Raw genomic sequence first — 27,682 nt, forward strand, 5'->3', positions numbered from 1 at the left:
CTGCTGCCTATCAAGCTAGCCAGTATTTGCCCCATCACACAGTATTTTATGACTTGTCAGTACCTTTGTGTCCACTAGTTTTCCTTTCCTTATATTTGGTATGCGATCTCTGTAGCACAAGGGCACTCATTACCCTTTGTGCTAGAACTACAACTCCAGATGCTAAACCATTCACAAACAGAATCAGGAAAGGTAATGGGAAGCCTGGCACGCCAAACTAAGATTATAGGTTAAAACAGATACTTTCAAGTCTTGGAAAGATTATGGTCTGGTTTGAATTTTGGTCTTTTTGATGCTCTCCAAAACTTCTCAATTTTTTATTTTATTTTATTTTTTTTTTTTACAAGCAGACAGTTAAAACACACTCCAAGGTGCGCTCAAAGGCTGATGCTGAGTTGAGCCACTGAAATGTCTGAAGCTTGGACATCCTCTAGGGTTAAAGTCCACCAACCAGCAATGCAAAGCACATCATCATTAATTTGTCCAAGAATGTCTGAGCAAATGACTCAGAATATCCTGCTGCTTTCAGAAGCTTTCCTAGACCAGTGTCAGCCCGGGGCATTTCCTGCAGCAAGTAACAGCCAGTACAGATTTTTAACCTCTTCAGCAAAATACAGCATCAAAGGACAATTAGACATTATCAGCTAGGTAAGTGTTCTTACAGAAACAGCTACAGCAAACCTTACTGCAAACGCAACCCTGAATCCCCAAGAGCAACACATCTATTTTTAGAGAAGTGGTAAATACACTAGTGGGGTGGAGCAGAATAACCAGAGGGGACCAGAATTAGTTTGCCTTTTAAGACAAGGAAATGGATAACATCCACCTTCATTACAAGTACAAATAAGAGCCTACCACCGCAATAGTTCAGCACGGGAGTCATCATTCCGAAAAACGTGTACAGGCACGCTTGACTTCAGATACTCTTACCGATGCGAGCAGGTCAGCGTGGTTACACAAATCCAGACAGGTACGTACTTGCAGGGCTGGGATTAAGAAAAAATTAGTTGCCCCAAGACAAGCAGCAGCATTTATTTTGTGAACAGGTTTCAGCATTTCCAAGCTGAAATAGCGCTGCAGTGGACAGGCTGATGCCCTGATGGAGCCAGGGGTGAGCCTTATGGATGTTTAACCAAGTCAGTCATTCGGAAATCTGTAATTTAAACAGTCTGGAAAGTTACAACAGCAGCGTTACACGGCTATTCCTGGCATTGTCAGGATGTACTCCTACAGATCCATCCAAGTCGTGCTACAAAGGAATACTATTTATAGACTCACAAGCATTATTTTCTGCTGCATACTTCCCTACTCGCACCTACCAGAAGAGCTAGCAGGCAAAACAAATCATTCGTTTTGGTGTCCAGAAGACCTTTTGGCACCTCCAGAGGGAAAATGAAAAACCCTACTTCATTCTACCTCGGTAATGTTTTCCCTGGTAATCCAGACAGGCTGAGGTTTTATAAAACTCCACTGAGGGACGAGACAACTAAGGAGAAAGCGCTTAAATTTATTTCCTCCCAACCCACTTACTTCCACGTATAAAACAACAGTTGCTCTGGGGGGACACCCTCATGAACAGCAGCGATCCTGAGCGAAGGCTTGGAGAGAGAAATCAGGAAGGCACTAAGCATCACACGGCACGGATTGTGTTTGTTAAGTTCAAGGTCATTGCTTTCAACACTGTGCATAGTGAGTGCTCTGATGACATCTGCCAACATGGATCAAGAACAAAAAGGATCCAGCCAGCGAGAAGAACACTTTCTGCACCACACCGCCGGTCAACTCATGCACACTTGTGAACCCAGCCTGCTTGGAAGAGTTCAAAGTTGACTACAAACCTAGTGGAAGATGATCTTTCTTCAATGGCCCCAAAAGTCCAGAAGAATAAATCAGATGGCGAGCCCAGCAAAATTCCACTTTCAGAAGCCAGGAGGAGCTATAAGCACATAGGTGTTATTGGCTCAAAGCACTATAAGTTAATTAATTATCCTGACACTTAACGATAGTGGTTATTCCTTATAGCTTTAAGTGCAAACTGAAATCTTTGGAAACAGCTTTTATATCAAGAAGGGATTCTTTAATTCTACAAGTTAGAACGTGATTCCAGGCAAAACACTCAAAACAGAGAAAACGTGGATATATTTACATTTTATAAGAGAAACATTTCTTACTGCAAGAAATAAATAAGAATCCTTATTTCTCAGTCTACCACGCTGCTTTTAAATGAGTAGCATGAAAGGTACAACAAGGTTGTTTGTCAAATACCAGTTTAATTCCAGTGAAGGCAAAAAGACTAGAATGCTGGAAAGCATCCGATGTCGCCTGCAGTAGGGATATAATCAGGAGAACGTTTTTTGGAAATTGTTTTATAGGTGGAAGTGCTAGCACCACCTACTGCCACTGGCTGTCCATCATCTTTGAAAATGAATACACAATATATACCCATACCTGTGCCAATCCAGTGCATGAAGATTTGCCTGAGGAATAAATCAGTTATCAAGCCAAACTGTTGCTCATAATCCCTCCTTTCTGATACACGTCTTCTACATTTGCTAATAAATAATCAGAGTAAATAATGTGCATCAGGAAGAAGACAAAGCTTCATGAGCTGAAGCAATTAGTGTCATCTACACATTCAGGTTTCTGGATGATGTTAACAGAGTCATTTAGTTCAGCTTTCCACAGTCACCACGTGTTTCTCTTTCAGACACATGCCTTGATTCCCTGGGGGTTAAATACAGAACTGACAAGTGCTTCAGGTGCTATTCAAGTCAGTGAGAGATCTGCTTTGAATGCAAATTTTAAGTGCTACAACAACAAAAAATGGCACGTCTGAGTAGGGACCGAAAATCAAATTATTTGATCCTAGATTCTGTGACTCCATCCATACTAACCAGAATGTAAAATGAAGGGTAAAGCAGACACTGCCATTGCAAATTTAGCACAAAAAAATCCATTCAGTCACAGAAGGGCTTGAAAACAGCAAAAAATAGACAAAATATGTTTTGGTAGCAAACGAGGTAGTGGTTCTGTGGAACGAAGTGAATGATTGTGTAATGTAAAGACTACCGTGGAACATGGTAGGAGCTTAAATTCTGACGAGTTGAATATACAGTTCACAGTAATGGTCTTTAACATCGCAGGAGATCCGGTACTGGAACTGTCATTCCAGTATTTGCACATACAATACCATTTCCAAAGAGTAAGTAGTGCTAATCTCTTCCTCCTACCAAATCCCCAGCCAGAAAACAAACACACATACTTCAGTGTTAACCTCACAAATCAGAAATACTTGCAATTTACATTTAATATCTCTTGCTGTTTTTTCTTATTTGCCATTACATTTCAAAACCTTGTTATTCACAGGGCTGGTTTTCTCTGAAGCCTTATCTAGGAAGGTACTGCAAGTTATTTACCTAACAAACTCATAAATACTTAGTTGTCATGGTTTTACCAGGATATGACTCACTTCAATCCTTTACAAACTATGTATTCCAAAGAACAAATGGCTTCAGTTCACAAAACATACAAGTGTGCTTTTTGCCCGTGACATCACGACAGTAGTAGCTGTTCCTTTTAAAAGGTCAAACAAAAGGAAGAAGCGTAAGAAAACCTGAAATCACAGGGCTGAAAAACTCAAGAGGTGGGTGCCCTGTTTTGTGAGCCCCTCCCTTTTCTTTTCTCTATTTCCCATACTACTAATTTTCCATGTTAAAAGAAATAAGTTTTGTCTGGCGTCTCATCCAAACCATTATATATCATGCTGAATCTGAATTAAGACAAATTTTGGTCTTAATTGAAAAAAGTACTAGTGGTGATGCTTTTTTTCTCCCCCCAAACTAAAGTGTTTCAAGTTTTTCCAGTTTAGGTGACAGAGCTGAGAACAACTGGTTTTGAAGCCACGATTTATTCCTTGGAGCAATGGAAGTTTTTTCCAAGGAATTCCACCTACTGTATCATCTGTATAGTACACACAAGCAACATCCCCAACCAGAAAAGGGAAGGAATGAATTAGAAAGAAGCAATTAGTCACCATAAAGTTGAAAATTTAAGAAAGGCTGGCATGCACACCACTCATGGAATAACAAATTATGCAAAAAAAAAAAAAAGCTACTAAAGATTAAAGACATCTACGACTACAAATTTAGACAGTCGTGAGACAATAAGTGACCCTCTGTTTCCAGAAGATGAATATACAGAGGTCCAGGAGAGCTTTTTATATGCCAGAGGCAATACACCAGTTGAACTGCAAGGTAAGTCTGAAGTCCCCCAAGGACCTAGACCATGCAAAATGGTAGCTCACATCTCCTTTGCTACCAGGTATATTCTAACCCAGGCAAGGAGAATACTAACCTCGTCTAAAACAGGTGATAGATTTTTTTTTTTTTAAATAAGGTTCTCCACATCAAGAAGTTATATGCAAAAGTGTTCCTGAAGTGGCAAGAGATGAGTTTTGTTACATGCCAAAGCCTGTGCTACAGAAAATAAAGATAAATCCTGTAATGCAAGCTCACAAACCAGCAACTACAGAGAACGCTGGAGAAAGCGAGCAATCATGGAAAAAATTAAAAATGGATCCAACAAATTCTTCTAGCTACATTCAGATGAACGAATATTCTAAACATCCACACATCAGCAGCATAAAAGCAGAAGTCAGAAAAACTCCAAGTACGGTGAGTAATAAAATTGAAGTTTGCAAATGTAACCATTGACTTTATGAAAGGCAAGTCAGAAGGAATCAAAAATAATAAAAAAGGAGTCCTATAGTACAAAGAATACTGTGCTTACCCAAATTCTCTGCTCCTGCTTATAGCTCAACTACTTAAGATTAGGTCAAGTCCCCCTACAGTGAAGATTTTGCCTAAGACAAACTTTTATCTACTACAGAAAAGAAGAACATGAAAACAAAGAACCATTACCATTTGCTCCAGAGCCAGGATGTCAGTCTGGCCGGCCAATTTCCAGCTAAGCGATTTTGGTAGGCGAGAAGCCACCTTACAAATTCCTCCCAAGCACAATAAATCACTGTGCGTGCCTATACCTCGGTACTCAGGCTGAATGGAAAGGCTATGCAGGGGCTATCAGAAAGTCAGAGAAAGGCCAGTTTTAAAAGGCTCATGGAAAGAAACATACCAAGAAACTCTATGTAATGCTACTGTTCAAAAATCAAGATTTTCAACCATAATTACAAGGAAAGAACAAAACCAAAAGAACAAAAAAGACAACGTGGACCATTTTATCCAGCACACAACCTTGTAAGAGCGAAATCATCAGCTGTTCTACCTACCTTAAGTAGACTTTCCAGCTCTCAGCAGTAGGTGCTCAACATCAGATGAAACATGAAATCTGAAAAGAACATTTAGAGTTGATTAGGTTATTTTCTTAACATCAAAGTAGACAAGTATCCCATAGAAACAGAACGCAGCTAAGTGATGTTCTTGTATGAAGACAAGATAATTCTCCGCTGAAACGGTGTGTAGTAGATACCCCACTTCCCAAGTTATTCACCTGCAAGCCCTTAGAAAGACCCCAGAAAAGCAGTGGGAGAAGCCAGGAGGCTTACGTTTGAACTGAAGACAGACACCTTACAAAGCAAGCTGCCATCCATCTTGTACGTTTCGTACATTCGGAACTTAACTAATTGGATGACTTCGGTATTTTGAGGAGCGGAAGGGGTTAGAGGATTCTGAAGCGAACTTTTAATCTAGCTAACATACATTTAAACCATTAAATTAACAACAATGCAGCCAGTACTAAAAATTTTGATCAGTGATACAAAAAAACGATAGCAGCATTCAAATCTAGAATTAGAAAGAGTGCTTTCCTGAAAGAAAAAAGCACGTGGGGGAGGACCTAGTGAAAAGCATTTATTTCCCCGGGGTACGTGCATCGCAGGACAGCCAAGCCATTTTTTAGCTGAAGTAATAAATGCATGCAGATACAGTTCAAAATACACATGTAAGACTGTCCAGAAAGAATTGTTTTGTTTTTTTCTTAAAGGAAATGCTCAAACTGAAAGCACTCCTCAGAGCTGAGTTGTCTGCAGAGTTTTCTGCTATTTTGCTGGTTGTTTTTTTTTGCTCTTTTGCCTTTTGAACGAACGCGTGCTACAGGGACAAAGGCAGTACTGAGCACGGAGAAATCAATTTTTAAGAACTGTTTCTGAACCTTTATTCACCTTAGCTACTTCAGCCATTTCACACACAAAGGCCACCGAAAGATTTCCACACGATAAACTAACACACAACAAAAACACTGAAGAGACTGCAAAGGAGCTTGCATTCTTCTAAATAAGAAAACAGCACAAAAATTCCACTCGAAGCATTAGTCTGTGCTATAATAAATTGAAAAAAATGAGAAAAAATCAAACTACTTGCAATTTCTACACGAACAGCCATGAGAATTTCAGTGTCTGGACATACGCGAAGTAAGGGAAAGCAAGGCTTGCTGCCTCTTCCTCACCCCATTTACACGCGCTGGCAGCACACTGAGAACGCTTTGCAGTACTCGGGTCTGAATTTTAACCTTTCCCTACGAAGCTGTTGTGCCTACGTTAAAAATTAAGCAAGAAGCTGCCATGGGGGAATAAGGAACGTGGCCAGGCCGGTGTGAACCCAGCAGTGTACCGACTATATGCAGTGGTGCAAGGTATGCCTGGTGCAACTCGTGTTTTTGCTCCTTCTGATGCATGACTTCGCCAGGAATGACATCTCACCTGGTACGAGGAAGGCAGAGGGGAGATCTTCCTTCCCTTCCACCGATGCTCGTCCCTACCCATCAAAAAGCTGAAGCAAAACCCCTACTCACCTACTCCCAGCACCTGTTTTTCCCCAGCGAGAGCGTAACAGGAACCAGCTACCTCCGAACGCTGACTTCAAAGTCAGCGCAGAATCTGCCGAGGCAGCCAGCTGTCCCACCACCTCCTCCAGCCTGAGTGGCAAACGACAGCTTTCCCCAGCCTCGTGTCTGCTCAGAGTATTTTTAGGGAATTAGTCATGATTTGGGACAAGTTGCGGGAACACCAACGATGAACACAATGGGAATGACATCATGACAAGTTCTTACATCCTCTACGAAAAGGGAAATTCCTCACGAGACTGTTTCGCAGACTGAGAAGTCCGTGCAAGTATTGATTTGCTTTAAGAAAGACTCTCTCTGATATGGCAAAAGCTACTTTTAACTCCCAAGGCTGATAGTAATGACCTTTCTCCGCTCTGGGAAATTACGTCAATGGTATCCGTAAAGCATTTGTTAAAATAATAGTGTGTAATGCTTGGGAGGTACTCACAACCAACCTCAAAAATGCACTGAACACAAATACTAGAAAAATTTTATTTTAATTGTTTAGCCATCGATAAACGCAGACGCTTACGAGCGTAACAGACTCTCCACGCAGGTTATCCCATTGATTTTCTACAGTCACCGCTGCTTACTGGTTTGCTTCGCTTCAGAAAGCAAGAGCTGATGAGATCTCTTCTGCGCTCAACTCAGCTTCCACCACTTGTAACTCTTAAAAAGCATCTCTTAGTCTCATTCTGGCTGGGATAAACACCCAAAACTTCTAAGGTGGTCAATATCAGACTTAACATAAAAAAAAAGGTTTGGGTTAATTGAAATGCAGTGCTTGTATTTCAACTTTAAAAGAAAATCCATGCATTTTTGCCAAAATGGTTTCCCTAAAACAAAAGGGCAGCAAATATATTTGCCGTGATAAAATTAGGACGGAACTTTTCATAGATTTGGGAATTTCTCTGCCTTTCTCCCCAAGGGAAGGCTTTCAATAAACTGACAATATTTAAACATTAACACACTTGTTTCTGGTGGAAAACCATTCCTTTTCATACTTCTTCCAACTGGCTGAAAGTCTTCCATTTGCTCCACTTTCGTTTCCTTACTTCTTTTTAATGTTTTATCTATTACTGTTTTACCTCATTTTCCTCTTTAAAACCACCCACAAATTGACCTGCTTTTTCAATTAAAAGACAGAGCATCTTAGCTGGGGACCTAAACCTCCAAATTCACTGCCTAAAACTTCAGGTTTTTGTCTGCCAGTCTCTCTCCAGCTTGACCTCTTGACCAAACACACTACTACAAACAAGCTAATTGGTAACATCCAAGAAAAAAAAAATCTTAAAAACATCTTTTAGGTGTGGAACTCAACCCTTATGCTTCCTTGAACCTTCCGATGATCCATTAGCCCAAGCCTGACAAAACTAACGATGGACAAATGCCGAGCAGCCATTACTGATTTACCTCCCCTTCCACCTCTGATTCGCAACAGCAGAGCAAATTTTGGCACGGTGCAACATCTTTATCGTTATACGTGAAGCATTTATAGCCTTACAACAATCAGATCAGGTTTCTGATGATGCTGTTTGGCAGTACTGTAAGTTGCAGGACAGCTCCACAAACAATCACGCCAGATGGGAAAGATTTCAAGAGCTATGCCAACGCAGGGAAAGAGCAGTAACGCCAATTTCTGGACACAAGTAATTCTTTATTAGAGATGAGTCTCTTTTTATTAGAGATGAGTCTTAGTTATCATAGTTTTGTGATATTATTCTTGCTAGTTATATGGTACATACGGGTTTTCAGATGCTCTCCTGGACCTTGTGCAAACAGCTGTACATGCACAGCTCCTCCACGCCTGGAGCAGTAAGGGCAACGGACCTGCCTGGAGCGCTAAAAGAATTTGTTTTTCAGGGTAATTGGTGCACAAGGTACAAGCACTAACTTGATCTTAGTGCTGCTCGTGGCTCGGGCAGCAGAAGAATCCAGTCCATAAAGAGGATTTGGAGCGGACTCGTTGGACCCAAAAGCGTGTCAGCACAGGACGTGGTGCTGTGGCCACTCAGCCCCTCCACCAGCAGCTCTGCACAGGCACGTAGCCAGCTCGTCAGAGCCATTAACTGGGGGATAAAGGGCAAACTTGAGTAGGAACTCACACCCCAGCACATTAAAGCTGCCACAAACCAAAGGAGCCCATACTTCCTATCGGCTCTTATCCCTACGAGCCATCACGCATCAGCTATGCGGATAAAGCTTTAACATCGAACCAAACCTCTCCCTTCTGACCATAATAACAACACTCAGCGGTGCTGCACGACAGCCTCAGCCCAAAAGCTACCATACCCCAAGTGAGAGCTGTGCTTTAAGCACTGATGTTACATTACATGCACGTGGCCACCAGGTCCCCCAATTCCTCCTGCCTGTCCTTCAAGTGCTTTGTCGCGACTCGCTGCTTTCACCTTGCCTTTCCACAGCAGATCTCAACACCGCAACCCACACGGCCATGCCTTATTTCACTTTTAATAGCTTTAAGAGGAAGGTATCAAAGCACCACGGGCTTTACATGCATTTATTTTCCTAACTTGCTGCAGCCCTCACCCTCTGCTCTCTGACCTTTTGCTTGCTGGAGTACAACCGATGCTCCTGTTCCCCCTTCCAGCTACAGTGAAATTCCTCTTGCAACAGACTTTGAAAGACTCGAGAGGAAGAACCTCAATGCAATCCCCATTTATCTTCAAAAAAAAAAAAAGATAAATACGTTACAAAACTCCAAAGTTTGTTTCCTAGGAAAGGAAGCTCCTGCGCTCAATACTCTTCGCAGATTATGAAGCAGTTGAAAGGTTTTGTTTGCCTTTAAGGGAAGAAAAAGCTGATTCAGTTGTAAAATGAAGCCAGTGATCTGCACTCCTGTCCTACAAACTGCCTTTCCTCTTTCACTGAACGCAGAGCAAGGCACAAACCCAGCTGCTGGAAGCCCCGAACAGCACGAGACGAGCGGCACTGCCGATACACAAAGGAACTCACCCCCTTCTAAGGCTGAATAAGTGGAGGCTTTGTAGCCCATGCCACAAGTAAACTTTAATTTAAATCCTCATCGGAGGAGTTCATCTTCTGTGCCACACACCATCTCCTTCGAACGGCGTCTGATCTCCTTCATGAACAACCAAGCGCATTTCTTTATTTCATGGAGGCAATAAACTTCGGGGAACAAGGTAACGATAGCCAGAAAACTAAAGCACATTTCTTATATAAAGAAAGTACAGAGACGAACCCTAGGCAGGGTATGGAAGAGAGGCACATCTGGCGTTACATCCCTCTCCTCCTTTCAACTCCGCTCTTCGACTAAGTTTTATAGGGGCAATGACTGCGTTGTTTCCTTCCACAACCTGAGAAATATGAGTAATAAACCCCATCTAATATTCACAAAGCCACCAAGAAACAGGTCAGAATATTCCTACAGAAGAAACAAATGCCATATACCCCTCCACACGATTTCTCTTAACATCAATCCTTAATCTGTGCCATAAAAATAGAAATAAAAGGAATACTTTTCACTTCCGGAAATTGATTTTTTCTGAATATTGACTAATTAATATACCCAAAACACTTTGTGTACGTGTGCGTTATGGAATATACTGCAGCACTGCTGTCCTCCTCCTTGGAGGTGATATTCCCCCACCCCAAAATCACACAGCTTACAAATGCAACGACAAACAGCAAGTCCACGTAAATCAGAAATTAATATTAGATTGCCCTGATAATGAAGATTCAGCATGACTGGGTGCTTTTATAAGTTGATCAAACAGAATTTAATACAGATGATGAGGAAGAGGCTTCCCCTTGCCTCCACGTCACCTTTTTATTGTTGAAATCCCTGCCAGATCACCAGGTCCTGCATCACACAAGGGAACGCGATTAGCTCTGCTCCTTGGCTTGAAGGCTCCCTGAAAGCTCAGGTGTAGCACTAGAGCGTTAATTCACACAGCTTCCACCTCTAAATTTCCACCTGGGGTTTAAAAAGCTCTTAGATCAATGAGTTTACTCTTTATTTTCACGAGGAACACCTCAAACGCAGGATGTGCCATAACTACTGCAGCAAATACAGACAGACACGCAGACCATGTTGCAGTTTGTCTCCATACACGCTTTCACTAAAGATCACTTCATTCTGTTTCCCAGTCTCAGCAGTTACTTACTCCTTCCTTGACAAAATGCTGGGAAATATTTTGACTTGCTTTAAAACGCATTCACGTAAGTTACAATTAAGAGGAAGCCTACTGGTGCAACATCAAAATGCAAGCTATTGCATTAAACAGTGAAAGATAGAGATTAAAAAAAAAAATGTTCAGTTTCCAGACTGTTTTTCTGAAATAAAAAGATTCAGTTTATTAGTATGCAATAAAACACATGCATTAAATGAAGGGCAATACCAAAAAGAATGAGAGAAATTGTCCAAGAGCACTCTACTGCTTGCTCATGCGCTTTAGCAGCTTGGTGCATGCACTTTCCTGGAATCTGTAAACGTACAACCAAACTAAACTGATTGTTTCAGGGTCAGTAACCAGTCTGCAGTTCTGTTTTTCCAGCCATATCCAGGTGACATCTGCATTTACAGAAAAGCATGACGATTTCGTTTATGCAAAGGATCTTCTTTCCTTCTTCTGAGCTTTACAACCGTGAGAACAGCAATGCACAAAGCAAATACAAGACGCTTTGCCTGCAACAGATCTCCCCCAAAGCTGCAAAGTAGCAGGAGAGGGCTTGCTAAGGAGCTCAGAGAAAGCTACGAGTTGGTGGGGTTACTGCCAACTACATCGACCACCAGTGGAAACCTGGAAGTAACAAACCCCATGTTCGTTACCTATTACTGTCACCAAAATCAGGGCTGGGTAGGACTCGAGTGTCTCACATCCATCTGCTGCTCCTGAGGCAGGGATAAACAGCATCTCCTTCCTGACAGGTGCCCAACTTGCCCTTACAGACTGTCAGCGACAAGAGTCCCCTCCCTAACCCATTTCAGTGCTTTATTATTCTTAGCATTAAGTTTTCCTTCCCCATTTGAGTCAACAATCTCTCGTGTGAGCCCCCACAAGCCCTTACTTTCTTCTTCCTTGTAGTAGCCTAATGCACGTGAATACCTGTAGAATACAAGGAGAGAAAACATCAACACCTTACTGTTCCATTTTTACACATCATGTACTTCAGCTATCTGATTAGTTACTGAAAGCATCCAAAAGGGAGGAAAAACCCTTTCTTGCTGCACGGTGCCCCAAACGAACACAGCATTATCCCTAAATCCCACCAATACTGGATTCAGCTGAATGGTTATTCCAAGTGTTCAGCCCTTGAGACATCACAGGAGAGCACGTCCATCTTCGCCACGCTACAAAAAAAAAAGGTGATAAACTGAGAACCAACTAAGACACATCCACGCGCACTCAGCTTTTGCAGAACTTGAAAAGCGCGCTTTAAGTGGACACTTGAACAACAAAATCCAGCGTGCACTCCGAGTAGGAAGAGAGGCACCAAAACAAGTACAGAAAACGGTCAGCTTCCTGATTTTTATAAAGTAAAATGAAAATGAAAAGATGGTTCATAAACCAACTGGGATCTAGAAGTCTCCAGGACACGGTGCTTAAGCCTGAAGTAGAAAGTGAGAACTGATAAAAATTAGAATTACTTCTCCATTAACAACGTTCCTCTAACGGTGCTGTTAACAGAAGGGTAAGAACAGAAACTATGACTTGTAATATTTGCAAAAAACTTTACTGAGAGCAACAGAAACTTACATGTCAGTGTGCAAAGGTTTCCTGGCTGAAAGCTAGCAATAGAAAAATACAGTTTAAAAAAGCAATGAAATTAAACAGTCTTGCATATGATGAATATGGAGCCTTGAGGTTAAAGCCCTCCAACCTGTGGCTTTTTTCCCCATATAATCAACCTGCTTTTGCTCCTATTTGTTACATAAAGCGCGAGGTGGTTCCAAGTCGGGTATTGTGAAAGGTTAACAACGTGAATTTATTGAGACAGCCACGTCAAGGCTCTTGCCTAGCAGTAACAGCACCCGAACTGACCACCTTTCATCCAAATTCATGGCGAGGGGTACTTCGAGCCCCTCTTACAGAAAGCACTTCGGAATCGCCATGAGTTTACACGCCCGCAGACGAAGCCTGAGCATAGCAGTGTCCTTACTTTAAGCAGGAGCAAACGACGGCCCAGAAATTCAATCAGTCTAGCCAACATCAGAAGAAAAAAAAAAAACTAAGCCAGAGAAGAGGCGGAGAAAAAAAAAAATCTCACCTCCTGACTTGCAGTACTGCGGTTATATCAGTGCTTGCTATCTCCTTCCACCAGCGGTTAGCAAAACCAGTGCTATCAGGAGCCTTAGCAAGCACTGGCAAGAATACAAGAACACCTCGATCACGTTCTGGAACTAGCCTGGGGAGGGCACGAGGAAAGGGAGATAAGGGCTAAAGCAAAACGCAACAAGTACCAAGTTTAAATCTCTACAAAGAGTACGTTCAAGCAGCTCTGGAGGTACCTGCTGCAGACGTTTCTTCTGTATGCCACTGCCTAGATCGTCAGATCAACTGCGAAGAAATATCCCTGCAAAGAAATATCCCTGCCTTCAGCAGCTGCTGCTACAGAAGAGCGTCAGTGAAGAAAAACAGAAAAACAGGACGAAGGAGACTGCTAAAACCTGAAATAAAAGCGGGCATAAAAGGACCACGAGAGCATTCAGCCCCAAGCAAAAGGAATTTCTGCCTGAAGAAAAGCGTCTTAGAAACAGCAGAAATAAAAGCGGGGAGACGGCTTGGTTAGCTGAACAGGAGTAAAAAGGAACTGTGCTCCTTTAAAACGCTAACTTCATTTTTCCCCTTTACGTACTAACTTTTACTAGAGAAAAAAACAGGAGATACGAACTCCAGTGCTCTAAACCAGAGCACAAAGGGACAAAGAAGGAAACCACGAACACACCTATGTAAAAACATGAGAATGGCAGCGGGTTATATGCTTTCACCCTACATTTCACAGAATTTTAAAAATTGGCTAAAGTCAGTAAGAGGAAATTCTCTTGTAAAGATCATCAGACGTGGGGATTTATGCGGAGTCTGTTACTGTACCTTCGGTACTTCACTAATTTGTTAGCACTAATCTTGAACCTGTTTATTGAGGCATCTCCAGGAAATAAAATATGAAGTGTAGCTGAACCTTGCTGGCTGTTGTACGTCCCACGGCTTACATCAGTAAACACTCTGCAGCATTAAGAAAGAGTCAGGAAGGAAGCTCGGTCCCCGGCTAAAGAGATGCATTCAAATCCACAAAATACATCACTGGGCTCATTTTGAGCTTTTGCTAAATTAGACTTCTGCTACTCCCCTGCAATCAAATTATTCGCTATCTGAGCAGCAAGACGACAGGAAAGAGCAGGAGCTCCTCCTTCCTACACTCAAAAAGGAAAAAAAAAACAAAAACAAAAACAAAACAAACAAAAACCCCATCTGCTGGTTCAAATCCTTCCCAGGAACTTTAACGGGACTAAAAGAAAAACGATCTCTGCCTTCCAAACGCATTTAATAGCCTGACGTGGTCTGCTCCTGCTCCCCTCCCCCAAAACAAATTAAAACAAAAGCAGGAATCGCACGTTTTCATGCGAGGGTAAACAATAAAAAATAAAAATAACAGGATGGCAGCAGGAAGCAGGAGCAGTTACCAGTCAGCAGAGCCCTCCGACCTCTTCCTCACTGTCCCCAGCAGCTCTGGCTCTATCACAGCAACCTCTACAATCCGTGATGGAAACGAGACGGGCAGCACTTCAAGGATGCTCCCGTACACATTATTGCTTCTAAGTCTACTGCTCGATCAACTTACCAAGAGGGAGAGCAGGGCAAAGAACGTGCGAGCTCCCAGTGCTGCCTCCTGGACAACCGATGCACACCTTTTGCTCATGCACTTCCGATTAAAAGGACGGAAATTAATCCAGGGTTGCAAAATGAGTTGAATTACAGCTCCAACGGGGGAAAAGGGTTGAGATTAATCTTAAGGATAAAGCTCGGAACTGACCTGTATTACACCGTATGAAGTTGGAGCCCTGCAGCAAAACAAGACAGCCCCGAGCTTGCCAGTCCCTGTTCCCAGGCAAAGGAAAAAAGCAGCAATGCTTCGGTGCAGGAGGGATCTGCACAACTATTTGAATGCATCCTACATGTCCTTCCTGTGCTGAGCACAATAAAAGACACCCAGGTAACCCTATGCACAGCGTTAGAGGGGAAAAAAAGTCTTGAAGTCATAGGGTACAAAGGAAATCTGATACATGAGAGGTTTTTTTAATCAGTTCAGCTGTGGGCTGCTGCGGATCTGAGGAAGACTTAGACGTACCCACCATTAATGCTGACACAAGAGAATGACGAGAGGGTCTCTAACAAAGCCTCCAGCTTTTATTTACCTCTTCCATTTTGATTTTTACTCGGCAGATATTGCTAACAAACCTTACAGACCAGATTTCAGAGACTATTCTCCTATTTCTTCCTCGTGCATCTCCAAATTTCAAGCACTGTCAGCCAGACGGGTGAGTTTCAGCGGTTCTCATCCCACCTCTGACTATGCTCAGACATAATTTCTTCCATATACGTGATTCCATATACGTGTCATCTTCCTCCATCCACCAGCACATCCCTCTGAAAAAGCTTCCAAAACATCCCCTTGCAGGTTTTAGTAGCTCGCACACCTCGCAGCACGACCCTCTGGGGTAATCAAAACGGTCTCTTTGGGCTGCTTTAATACAAGTGGAGGAAATCAAACCAAGCCATTTTATTTTTATTTATTTATTTTAAAAATACAAAATCACTTTCTATTCACAAAGACCTACTCAAAAGCCACGCTGGAAGCAAGACACAGAGCGTCAGGAACCCTAAATGCTGAGCAACCAGCAAACCACCTTAGGAAGCTTTCACGGTAGAAATACCACAAACTTACAAAGGAAAGGGAGAGGAAAAAGGAAAATGTAAGCCTGCAGTACAAACCCGAGCTTTTTAAGACGCTCAGTTCCTAAATAAACACTGTCTTCAGCAGTTCATCTGATTAGCCATCAACCACTGCCTGAAGAGGGAACACTGACACGAAAAGACAGGAGCTTTTAGAAAGCTGTTTGCTCGGATCCACAGCAGTTCTTCCTCTCCGTTAAAAGGCTACTTAAAGCCAGCTATCCATTATCACGCTCTCAGCTGAATTTCTCATTCTTTCACCTTCCCATCTTTCTGACAGACACCATAAACCAGTGGCTGCGTACTGTGGTACAACACACCGGCCATCAGAGGTTCCTAAATGCAGCCGTACACAGATCAAGAGACTCACCTGAAATAGCTAGCAATTTACGAGCTGCAATCTTCCCTTAATATGCATTTAGGTCTGCTTTTTTTCAGACAATTTTAATGCAAAATGACTATCCCGCACAAGTTACCATTCAGGGACGCAAGAACCACTGAAGCTCGAGTGCTAAATAAATATATTTAAAACTCTAGAGAGTTCTTACATCATTTCTACCGTCACTCCATCCAAGAGATCGGAACGATACAGCAAGAATTTGTTTGTTGCAGTTATTAAATCCCGGCCTCTAATTAAAACCTTTTCAAGAAACTCAGTCAATATGTCCACGTTTTCAAGTTACCCAGCAGTGGTGCTCAAAACATGAGAGCTACGCTAGCATGGGATGAGAGGGAACCCAGATTTAGGCTGGGAACCCCATGTGATGGAGGCAGCTATCAGTCACACGCTTGCATTTCCATTGAAAGCTGCCTGAAATGCAAAATCCTAAGCTTACTGGTAAGAAGCAAATAAAACCCCCAGATTTCACTGCTAGCACTCTAGAGAGGCAGTTGTAGCATAAAAGAAAAAAAAGTATGAATTCCCAGTATCGTTTTTAAATACCTTCCAGTGATTTACTGAAATTTATCCAGAATGCAGTAACTTGAAGGCACTGTATACAACAACCTATATCATGTTTAAAGCTACAGATGTTCTAATTAGGACAAGAAATTATGCAAAACTAAAACCAGACAACGTTTGAATGTACGCATTACCAGTATTCTGCAAAACATTACTTTTTTTTTTTTAAACACCACCGCAGGTACCAGCCAAAAACCCGTAGGTGAATGCATACACAGGGATTTAGGAACATAGAGCACGTGGGGTTGCAGCAAAACTACACTTTGAGAGCACAGAAAGCTCTTTGTCGTGGTGAAAAAGACTTTTCCACAAATCCCGGGGCAGAGGAAGGATGGAAACAGGCTGTTAGCATCATGAATGTTGTAGCATACTACAGGCAGCGCTGCCATGCGCTGCAGTGACTGCGAGGGGGAGAAAACACATCTTGCTATGCAAATAGCACGAAGTAACTTCTTGTTTTCCAGAGATGCTCAGCTTCTGGAGTTACCCTCTTCAGAAAAAAACAAGTTTATAGATCCAAAACAGATGGTACTCTGCTAAACCATCAAACCCACCTGGCTCACTACTTCATTTCCACGAACTCCTCCTCTTCTCTTCGTGCCTATCATCCCCCCACACATCTGAGAGCTTGGTGGAATTCACAAAACCAAGGTTTCCCCCTTTCAAGTGTTAGTCATAGTGCGGTAAACCATTATATTTAAAAAGCCCTTTCCACAACAAGCAACTACTTTGAAGCGAGGTTGCATCACTACGCTCAAAATCTAGAATCTAAACCAGTTTTTTTTGAAGCTATTTCAGCCAATTCCACACTCGAGACAGAGAGTGCTATTCTAATATTCATTTCTGGGAGAAGTACTCCGGTACTGACACTACCAGTTGAATGCTACGTCACCTCCACGTGCGTAACGCTTTTAATAATACCCAAAGCTGAAGAGGTTTGAGCTTTCTGACAAATAAGCACGATGCCATCTTCCTTTCACGCATATGCTTCAACCTTCCCCAAAGATAACAGGTCAACCAACACAAGCATCAATCTGAGCTCAACATCAATCTATAAAAAGCAGATTTTAAATGCACAAGGCAGATTAGTTTCTGTACCATTTTCCTCTTTTTTAATAGCCAGAAGAGTTTACGGTCCTGCGAGAGAAAATGTTTTCCAGCAGCTAGGCAAGTGCATCCTCCCTCCTTGTTGGTTTTTTTTTTTTTTGTCTATAATACCCCAAATTTTACCTCCATTGAATTTATTCCACGAGCTCCAACCTCAAATACACACACACAAGTTCTTTACAGACTCCCTGCTATAAACCCTGCTTTAAGAAATCCAAAGGCTGTACTCTTCATCCTGCAAACCCCACTGGGTGGACAAAGGCGTCCCCGCACCGGGATGCGGCGGGGTAACAGCCCGATTTTGGAGGTAACAAAAAGGGAGATGGGTGGAGAAAGGAAGCGGTGGAATTTTGGACACGGACAACACCAATAAGATAACACGCTGTTCTCAATGACTACGTAACCGGATTTGCTGGCCCCCGTCCAGCTGCGCTCTTGACCTTACCCAGGTTTAATAAAATCAGAGATGCTAAAGGCAGATTAGCTGCGAGGAATGCGGGACTTTTCCACTCAGCACAAAAAAAAAAAGAAGTTTTAAACGACCAAAGACTAAAATAACCTGTGTTTTTAAGGGGCACTGCAGCACCACTTTTAAGCCACCGCATTAAATCCCACTATTCCCATTTACTTCGATAGGAATCCCCACGCGTTTCTCCTTTCAAGAGAACTTTTTTGTTCAGTGCCTGTGGTACCACACTGCAATTATTCTCGTCAACCGGCCGAAAACGGGGCCGCGGGCTGACGCTGCAGCAGCCTGACCGTGGTGCTGGGGCCTGCAGGACACGCTCGGCTTTCAGGGCACTTCGACGAGACCGAGGGCAAGTCGGCTAACACAGAAGCAACACAGTGAAGCACAGCCTTTCAGCCAGAAATAGAAGAAAGGGGGGGGGGGGGAAATTAAATAGGAAGACAACCCCCCCGCTCCAAAACAGCATCATCTGAGTAAAGGAAGTTTGGGAGGAGAACGGATGAGAACGGGCATTGTACAGCGTGCGTCCCAAAAGGAGAGCCGGGAATGGAGCAGAGACACTCGGTTACAGCTGCATAAGTCAACGCTCTGTGTAGTGTAAAACCAGGTTTACGAAAGGGAAGAATCAAAGGAAGAAATCAAATTTCTCCACGCACCGCAAAGGCTCCGACGCAACTCGCGTGGCGGACCTGAAGGCAGGCTGAGGGGTCTGCTCCCCGTTATCCCCTGCCCCCAAAATCCTACCCCTGCCCGCAGGACCAGGGGGGCTGCCGCCGCTTCTCCCCGTACCCAACCCCGCTCTCCAGCGGGCGCAGGCACGGAACAAAAAGCCCCAAACCCAAAAGACAAAAAAAAGCAGAGGAGAAAGAAACCTCCACCGCTCCCCCTGCGCTCCCACCCCAGCCTCCGTGAGGCGACCAGGGCTCCCCCAGCACGGCTTGCGGGGAGGAAGGGGCGAGCCGGGCGGCCGAGGGGCCACCACCACCTCCCCCTCGTCGTCCTCCTCCCTTTCCTTTTTTCCCTTTCTTTTCCTTCCCTTCCCCTTTGTTTACTTTAGGGACCGGCCCGCTCCGCCCGGCCCCGCGTCCCGCAGCATCCGCTGGGACCGGCCCCGGGGGACGGAGGGAGGGAAGGGGGCGAGGAGAAGGAGCAGGGGACGAGGAGAAGAGAGGGAAGGAGAAGGAGGGAAGGGCGATGCAGCAGCTCACCTCTCCCCCTTTCCCCTTTTTCCCTTCCACGCCGCGTCCCCCCCGCGCCGCCCAGCGGGGCAGGGAAGCGGCTTCGCCCGCAGCCCCCCGCTATGGGCTCCGGGAGGAGGAGGGGGGGGGGGGGGGGAAGGAATGGGGATGTGTGGGTCCCCCTGGGGGTCTGGGGGTACCCCAGGGGGTGTGGGGGCGCCCCACAGATGGGTACGGGTACCCCAGGGGGGGTCTCCTGTTCTCCCCCCCTCCCCAAGGCAGCCTCCCCTCCCACTGCTCTCCCCCCCGGGTGCCGCTGCCGCCCCCTACGCGGAAAGAAGGGGAGGGAAAAGGGGGGTTTCTCTCCTCCTTCCTCCCCCTCCCTCCTCTTCCTCGCCCCCCCCAGGGCCCCCCCAGTGCCCGTTATGTAAGTTAAGGCCGCCTGGCCCCTTATGTCTGCGTCCCCCCCCCCCCCCCCCAGCCGCCAGCACTCACCGCGCTGCGGGCAGCCGCCTCCGGCCGGCTGGCCCGGAGGAGGGGCGGCGAGCGAGCAGGCGGGGAGGAAAGAGGAGGAGGAGGAGGAAGAGGAGGAGGAGGAAGCCGTGAACTCGTCCTGCCAGCCCCGCTCTCGGTGGCTCTGCGCGGCGGGGCGGGCGGCAGCCTCCTCCCTTCTGCCCCCCCCCCGCGCCCGCAGCCTCCCTCCCTGCCCCGGCCACCCCAGGCCTCTCCCCCGCCCTCCCGGCGCGCTGCACCATGGGATGCGCGGCTGCCCTCTCCCTCCCCGCACTAACATGGCCGCGGGGAAGGAGGGGAGGGGAAGGGGAAGGGAAAGGGAAGCGAAGGGAAGGGGGTCCAGCTGCCTCCCTTCGCCCCCGGGAGGGGGAGAGCCTCGCCTCGCCCCGCCCGCGCAAGCGCCGGGGCCTCAGGTGGAGGCAGCCCCCTCTTGGGGGGGCTTCGGGGGATCGATGCTTCCTCGTGGCCCCACAGGGCACAGAGGGTTTGGGGGGGAATAAAAGGGGGTGAGGTCGGGGAGGAGGGAGGTTTAATCCTGTGTCCTCCCTCCTGAGTGTCGGTGGCAGCTCTCCACGCTCAGCCGCTGTTCTCACTGTGTCTATGTTTGTTTTATTACAAGAAAGATACTGAGTGGCTGGAGAGTGTACAAAGAAAAGGCGTGGCGTGAAGGGACTAGAAAACATAGCATGAGGAGCAACTGAGGGAACCAGGGTTTAGCCTGGAGAAAAGGAGGCTGAAGGGAGACCTCGTAGAATGTCCCGAGTTGAAAGGGACCTACAAGCATCATTGGGTCCAACTCCTGGCACCACACAGGTCTACCCAGAAATTCAGACCATATGACTAAGGGCACAGTCCAAACGCTTCTTAAACTCTTGACAGGCTTGGTGCTGTGACTGCGTCCCTGGGGAGCCTGTTCCAGTGCGTGACAACCGTGAAGATATCCAGCCTGAACCTCCCCTGTCACAGCTTGACACCATTCCCTCAGGTCCTATCGCTGGTAACCAGAGAGAATAGATCGGCGCCTGCCCCTCCGCTCCCCCTCATGAGGAAGCTGTACACTGCGATGAGGCTTCCTTTCAGCCTCCTCTTTTCCAGGCTGAACAGGCCAAGTGACCTCAGCCGCTCCTCATACGTCTTCGCCTCTAGGCCCTTCACCATCTTTGTAGCCCTAACCTCATTGCTCTCTACAGCTACCTGAAAAGGGGGTTGTAGCCAGCTGGGTGTCAGTCTCTTTTCTCAGGTGACAAGTGAAAGGGCACAAGGAAACTGCCTTAGATTATGCCAGAGGAGATTTAGATTAGATATCGGGAAGAATTTCTTCACAGAAAGGGTGGTTAGGCACTGGGACAGGCTGCACAGGGAAGTGGTGGAGTCCCCACCCCTGGAGGTATTTAAGGGATGTGTGTACATGGTGCTTAGGGACATGGTTTAATGGTGGATTTGTAGTGTTGGCTGATGGTTGGGCATGGGTACTTAAGAGTACCTCGTCCTCTTGTCCTGTCACTGGGCACAACTGAAAAGTGACTGGCTCCATCCTCTTGACACCCTCCCCTCAGATATTTATACACATTGATGAGGTTTTCCCTCAGACTTCTCTTTTCCAGGCTAACCAGGCCCAGTTCTCTCAGCCTGTCCTCATACGACGGTGCTCCAGTCCTCTAATCATCTTAGTAGCCCTGTCAGGGCATCAAGACAGAATATTTTTTTTCAAGGAAATACTTAAGCGTGGCGACAGTGTTTGCATGCTTGTCAGCCATTGGGTGTATTTAACAACTGAAGTCTGAAGCAGCCACTTTAAAAATCCTTATTATTACATCTCTTGCCTTTAGTGTCAGTTGAGCCTGAGCAGCCCAGGCAGACCCAGCTTGAGCAGTTCCCCAGCTCTTACCTCTGTGGAAGTTGCCTCTGTGTCTGGAAATGGGAAGTAGGATGCTTCGGTGGGAGCGTATATCTACAGCTGAGCTAGTTGGCTGGGTTTTCTTTGTCATCGATGGAGCACCAGTTGATACAGTCAATGGAATTTAGGGTGACTCATCAGATCAAACATCGGTGGTTTACTTTAGGGCAAGACAAGTCATGCTCTAAACCTCACTGACCGGGTTGATTAGCTTTCCAGGTACTATAAGGAAACAAGGGAGCCATGCTAAACAAATAGATGCCTCGATTGTAAATAGCTACTTGAAATCGGGTGAATCTCAACTGAAATGTCCCAAGCCCCTATGGAAGCCAATCTATCAAGTAAGCTCTGAACACGATACAAATGCATTGAGCACCATATAAAAATAAGTCCTAGAAACTTTTAAATACAGGTGCAGCGTTACCGTCAACCTTTTATAGAAGAGCTGGGCCATTAGATAGGCTGCCAAAAAAATGAGAGATGCAGTGGCTTCCTTAGCTCGTGAGGTTTGTACATGAATCTGTCAGTCTCCTGGGAATCCTTGGCTCAGCAGGCTGTAGGCTAGACAGGATAGCTGATACACTCTACCGTTTCAGCTGAAGCTGGACCACTATGCAGAAATGAAAGAAGGAAGGAAGGAAGGAAGGAAGAGTGATTTCAGTTATTTTATAATTATTGGTCTGGGGATCACTATTGATGCTCTTGCCAAAAAAGGTAGAAATGCTCTAATTAAAATTACTGATGACAGAAAGTTGGGAGACATCAATAAAGAGGATGTTCACAGTAACACACAGGAAAAATTGGATGCTCTTGGGGACTGGGATATTAAAAATGGAAGGAAATGTATGAGTAAAAACAGAAGCATATTTTGTGTAATAGGCGGGGAAGGGAGTGGAGGTACATTACTGGAAAGGGAAAATGGATCTTAATAAATTTTTATGATATTTTTACTAGTGATAACAGGGAATTGCACTAAATGACCCTCCAAGCATTTGATCCCAATTATTGTTTCCTTTTGTCTTAGCCTTCATCCAAAGATGTCATAGTGCACTAGCCTCCAAACAAACTTGTGAAGAGGATATTGTTATCGCCATTTTTTACAGTGATAAGTTGAGACAGTATTTGAGTTGCCACATTCATACATTGTTCACTGGCTGAACAGGCCTGAAAGCAAATAGCTCTTCTCCAGGGCTGTATCTTTAGCATATAAGATAGTAGCAATACGTATTTCTCATGACACATAGTACATCCTATTGTTTTGATACACAGGTTTAATAAACATTCTTGTTTCAGGTAGCTTTTCAAACAAATAGTAATAAATTATGACTAATAAATGCTCTATTATCTATGCTCTAATAAATTATTACTATTCCTGAGTATTTATAACTTCATCTTCTGCAGATTCTCTGGGAAACATCAGTATACCAATTCTCCCCATTTTACAGATGCAGTACTCCAAGTGAGGTCTAATGAGAGCAGAGTAGAGGGGGACAATCACCTCCCTTGACCCGCTGGCCACACTTCTTTTGATGCAGCCCAGGATACGGTGCTTACATACAACGTGCAAGCGTACGTTTCCAGCTCATGTTGAACTTCTCATCAACCAAAACCTCTCAGGCCTGCCCAGGTCCCTCTGGATGGCATCCCTTTCCTTCAGTGTGTTGACCACATCACACAGTTCTGTGTCATCGGCAAACTTGCCGAGGGTACACTCAATCCATTATCCATGTCGCCTACAAAGATGTTAAACAACAGTGGTCCCAGTACTGACCCCTGAGGAACACCACCCATTACTGATCTCCACGTGGACGCTGAGCCATTGACCACAAGTCTTTGAGTGTGACCACCCAGCCAATTCCTTACCTGAGTGGTCCGTCCATCAAATCCATGTCTCTCCAATTTAGAGACAAGGATATCGTGTGGGATGGTGTTGAATGCTTTGCACAAGTCCAGGTAGATGACATCAGTTGCTCTTCTCTTATCAACCAACGCTGTAATAACCCTGCTGTAGAAAGCCACCATATTTGTCAGGCATGAATATCAAATTGATGGCTTCTACCAATTCCTGAAAAGTGTTTGTTTTATGTCCTAGTGAGATTACTTTTTGTTGGCTTCTTGTTGCTTTGTCCATCAGCAAAAAATTTATTAAAACAGAAGCGTTCAGCAACATGCCTATTTTGATAAAACACTTGATGGGAAATCTTTCTCACCTTACCGAATGCAATTTTTATTCAATTGTAGAGGAAGTTCCATAAAAGTTGTTGACTGAAGCTCTCAGCAGTGAGAGGGGAGATATGTTCAAGTTTAAATCCAATGACAAGTTAAATAGTTAATCCAGAATAAAAGCTTCAGCAGAAATTCATCACGCATTAGTAGGATGATAGTCATGGTTTCTGTATGGACAATAAGGCATTAGTTTTCAAATCTTTGTAGCTGCCTTTTTTCCCCCTCTAACTCTAGGTTCTCATCCAAACTAATAATTGCATTTGAGAAAGACAGGCACTTCAGAAGTTCGCCCATCCTACCTACTGAGAAAACAATGAATCCCTCTCTGATTGGATCTATTTTTCTCAACTGACTACTGGAGAGTTGAGGTAATGGGCCTAAATCTTTACACAGATGACCTTTTATGAGATATGACTTGCACCTTGGGCTTCTGAGATTATTGTTTTCTTCTATATCTTGAAAATTTGTACAGAAAAGTAAAATAATTTGCTTGCCAGCTCTGTCTCCACAGAGGTTTTTGGTAGGTGGAAATGAGACTATCCTCTGTAAGTCATTACTGAACAATTAATATCGAGGTAAGGCATTCAGTTGAATACTAATGTTATTATTCGTCTAGTCCACGCCATTATCTCATTCAATTTACAGCAGTTATTAAACCTGTGCTGCACTGGTATAAACAAAAAGATAGGAAACTTCATTATAGTGTAGCATGTATTGTCTTTTATTGAACGATGGAGCTGGGGTAATAGCTTTAAAAAGACCCAGTCCTTTCCGGTGTTTTGGAGCACAGCTGCAGTCAGGCGTCTTCAGCTTTACTGCAGGATGGTAAATATTCATTAAAACAACCAGAGTGATCAGGCTTGTGAGAGACAGGTAGCTCTGAACTGCAGGGCTAATTCAAGCTGTGACAATGAAATGCAGGAGGATTTAGAAAAAAGGAGAAAATGGCAAGACGTTAAATATTTCACAAAATACACAGTTACGTCCTTCATCATAGAAGGAAAAGATGCTTTTTAAAATCCTTTGAATCAACCCTAAATGAAGAAGTCTTCAACTGCATACACAAGATGTCTACTCAGTACTCTGACGTTGGTTAAATAAAAGTAGGTAGTAGATATCTTTTTTATAAGGTAGATATAGGAAACATGACAATGCCCATCTTACTAGACTTGCAATCTGCTGCAAACCCGATGCTGCAATGTTTTTCTCATGTGAGATTTTTCATTTTTTATCAATAGGGTCAGTGGCACGGATTATCTTGAGGGGTCTGGTCCTATGTTTACCAGTGAATAATTTCACACAGGTGGAGGATGAGCGTTACAGGAATTAGGGGCACAGTGGTATGTGCAGCCTTAGGGTTTGGACCGACTGTCTTGCACAATGTAAGGCATCAGAATGTTAGTAATGTCAAAATGAACATCTTCAGCTTCTCCCTTAATTTAAAAAAATAAGCAAAACATTATATTGGCATCTCTGGACAGTGTCTAGACTATAAACTGAACGGAAAGGCACCAAAAGAAGTATTTCTGATTTACTAAAAATAATAATAATAAAGAAACCCAAAGAAGGAAAATTCCAAGGGAAATTGACCTAACTATACAGGAATAGGAAGGGAAAATTCAGGTTGAAAATTTGGTGTGGAAAAAACTAATTAGTGGCCGGGGGACCCTCTTGATGAGCTGCCGTTATTAACTACAACCTCCAAAGCAAATGTTAATGTCTTAATTAGAAGCACAATAATAATCTTCCTAGATTTCCCAATGGGAAACAAACAAACAAACAAACAAACACCATTTTTCTACCATTTTGATGCCTTTAACTATGTTGCACGCTTTTCTCAGACAGACGTGGAAGAGAAGGGGGACTGAGGAGCGCGTGCTTTCGGGATACTCGGGGTCGGAGCCACAGAGCCCTTGGTGGCTTTCCCAGTGAAGGTACAGCCTTCCAGTTCCAACCAGCCCACAAGCCTGATGTTTGTAGTTGTCAAACTGGTCTTAAAACACCTTTTTTTTTTTTTTTTTTTTTATTTTGTCCTCATGCAGTCCTGCTTCTTTGTTATTAATCAGATCAAGTCAGCCTTTTGCAGAAACTGTGACAGCGATGTCATCACTCTGTTCTCTGTCAAATCCCTCCTCCCCAAATCCCTGCAGCTGCTTTGGTAAGCTTACGCTTCTCCTGTAGAGCCCCTTGATGTGTAAAATGTATGCCATGTTTTGATCAAAGGAGTTCTTGTACTTAACGCAAATTTCAGCACACTTCTGGCAGTCAGATGTGAACGTATAGATCTAATCCTCCCGATCGCCAGAGCGACACCGGGCCCACGGGACAGCCGTCCAGCCAGGAAGGAAATCAGGGGTGGCTGCTGAGGAATAGTTTGACTTCCTTAATTTTAAGACTCAGTTAAGCCTTATCTGTTTCTGATAAGATTAGCTAATATTACTTCTGGACACCTATGGTGGTCCAGTCTAGATGACCACCTTGGAGAAAAGTTATCCTTTTTTCTTTTATTTATATCTCAGGATTTGAGCAAATGGAAAAACAAAAACAAAACCACTCTCCTTTCTGCAATCCTCACTGTTGTTTAAACAACATTTTAGACATCTGAGAATAATTTTCTGTAGATTTATTTTCGAACACAGAGGGAAATACATTAAGTAGGAAGACTTTTTTTTTTTTTTTGGATGTTGATGGTCTATTCTGGCCAGTCTCATATTCAGTGAATGATTTTGAATTTTTGTGAGTATTGAGTCTTTGAATACTTCCCTTATTTTCCACTCTGTTTATTCAGTTGTAGTATCTCCAGCTTTGTTATCAACCTGATTTTTAATTCTAGGTAGACGGACTTCTGAGAGTTGTGGCAATGTGACCAGTCATCGTGTGGTCTGTCCCAGAATCGTGATGACTTTGATGCCATTTTGGTTTGGATTTTTGGAATGGTATACAGGACTGGTGCTTGTTCCATATGCCTTTCCTCTGAGTTTTAGGGTTCTCCCCGTCCTCCCTAAAACTGTGGCAATGGAAATTTTTTCTTTCTCTGCACTTCCACAACAGACTGGGGCAAATCTTCTGATCCTGTATTCAGAGACAATCCCCTTACATTACATTTTCCTCTTGTTAAAAAACGATTACTTTAAGTTATGGTCAAGATATTGCTGACCTGCATGAATTTATTCTATGATGGCTGCAGCGGGAGTCCCTGCTGTCTGAATGAAGTCATTATTTGGGAACCACTGAATAAATGACCTCATAAGTTTAAGTCAGCCTGAAGGAGCATATCTAGGTAGAAGGCTTCTGTTGTTCCTCTAATTTTTTCATCCTGTACTGCTTTGAAAGCTGAAATAAGAATAGAATTAAAAAAAACAGACTGTGATTTTCTTGAATTCAGGTCCATGCTCTTCAGTTGCCTAATTACAAAGTGATAGTTTACTATAATTTAAGATACTGAAGAGAAAGGGTACCACTCATGCACAAAGTTTTTGAATAGAGCCTCTACGACAGATAAAATGTGGAGTTAATTATCATAGCAGATATGTTTACAAGATGGTGATGCATCAGAAA

At 44.0% G+C, this 27,682-nt stretch overlaps 1 protein-coding gene and 1 long non-coding RNA gene across 3 annotated transcripts in view; one reads left to right on the plus strand and one right to left on the minus strand.

The window, feature by feature from the left end:
* The window catches only part of PTK2 (protein tyrosine kinase 2), a 207,444-nt gene extending 187,260 nt beyond the window's left edge, over nt 1-20,184 (minus strand). For both annotated transcript variants that reach the window (XM_066991244.1, XM_066991243.1), the window contains exons 1-2: nt 19,984-20,184; nt 5,288-5,346 (exon numbers count right to left, since the gene is read on the minus strand). The gene's annotated coding sequence lies outside the window, so the exon portion shown is untranslated. The remainder of the gene's footprint in view (nt 1-5,287; nt 5,347-19,983) is intronic.
* Nucleotides 20,185-20,264: 80 nt separating this feature from the next.
* Nucleotides 20,265-27,438, plus strand: LOC136789910 (uncharacterized). The gene is made up of 6 exons (XR_010828960.1): nt 20,265-22,239; nt 23,344-23,467; nt 24,359-24,492; nt 25,966-26,058; nt 26,167-26,282; nt 26,958-27,438. It is a non-coding gene; the product is annotated as an uncharacterized lncRNA (long non-coding RNA).
* Nucleotides 27,439-27,682: the final 244 nt, after the last annotated feature.

The sequence above is a fragment of the Anser cygnoides genome, chromosome 2, assembly GCF_040182565.1.
Source record: "Anser cygnoides isolate HZ-2024a breed goose chromosome 2, Taihu_goose_T2T_genome, whole genome shotgun sequence".
NCBI classification, from domain to species: Eukaryota; Metazoa; Chordata; class Aves; order Anseriformes; family Anatidae; genus Anser; species Anser cygnoides.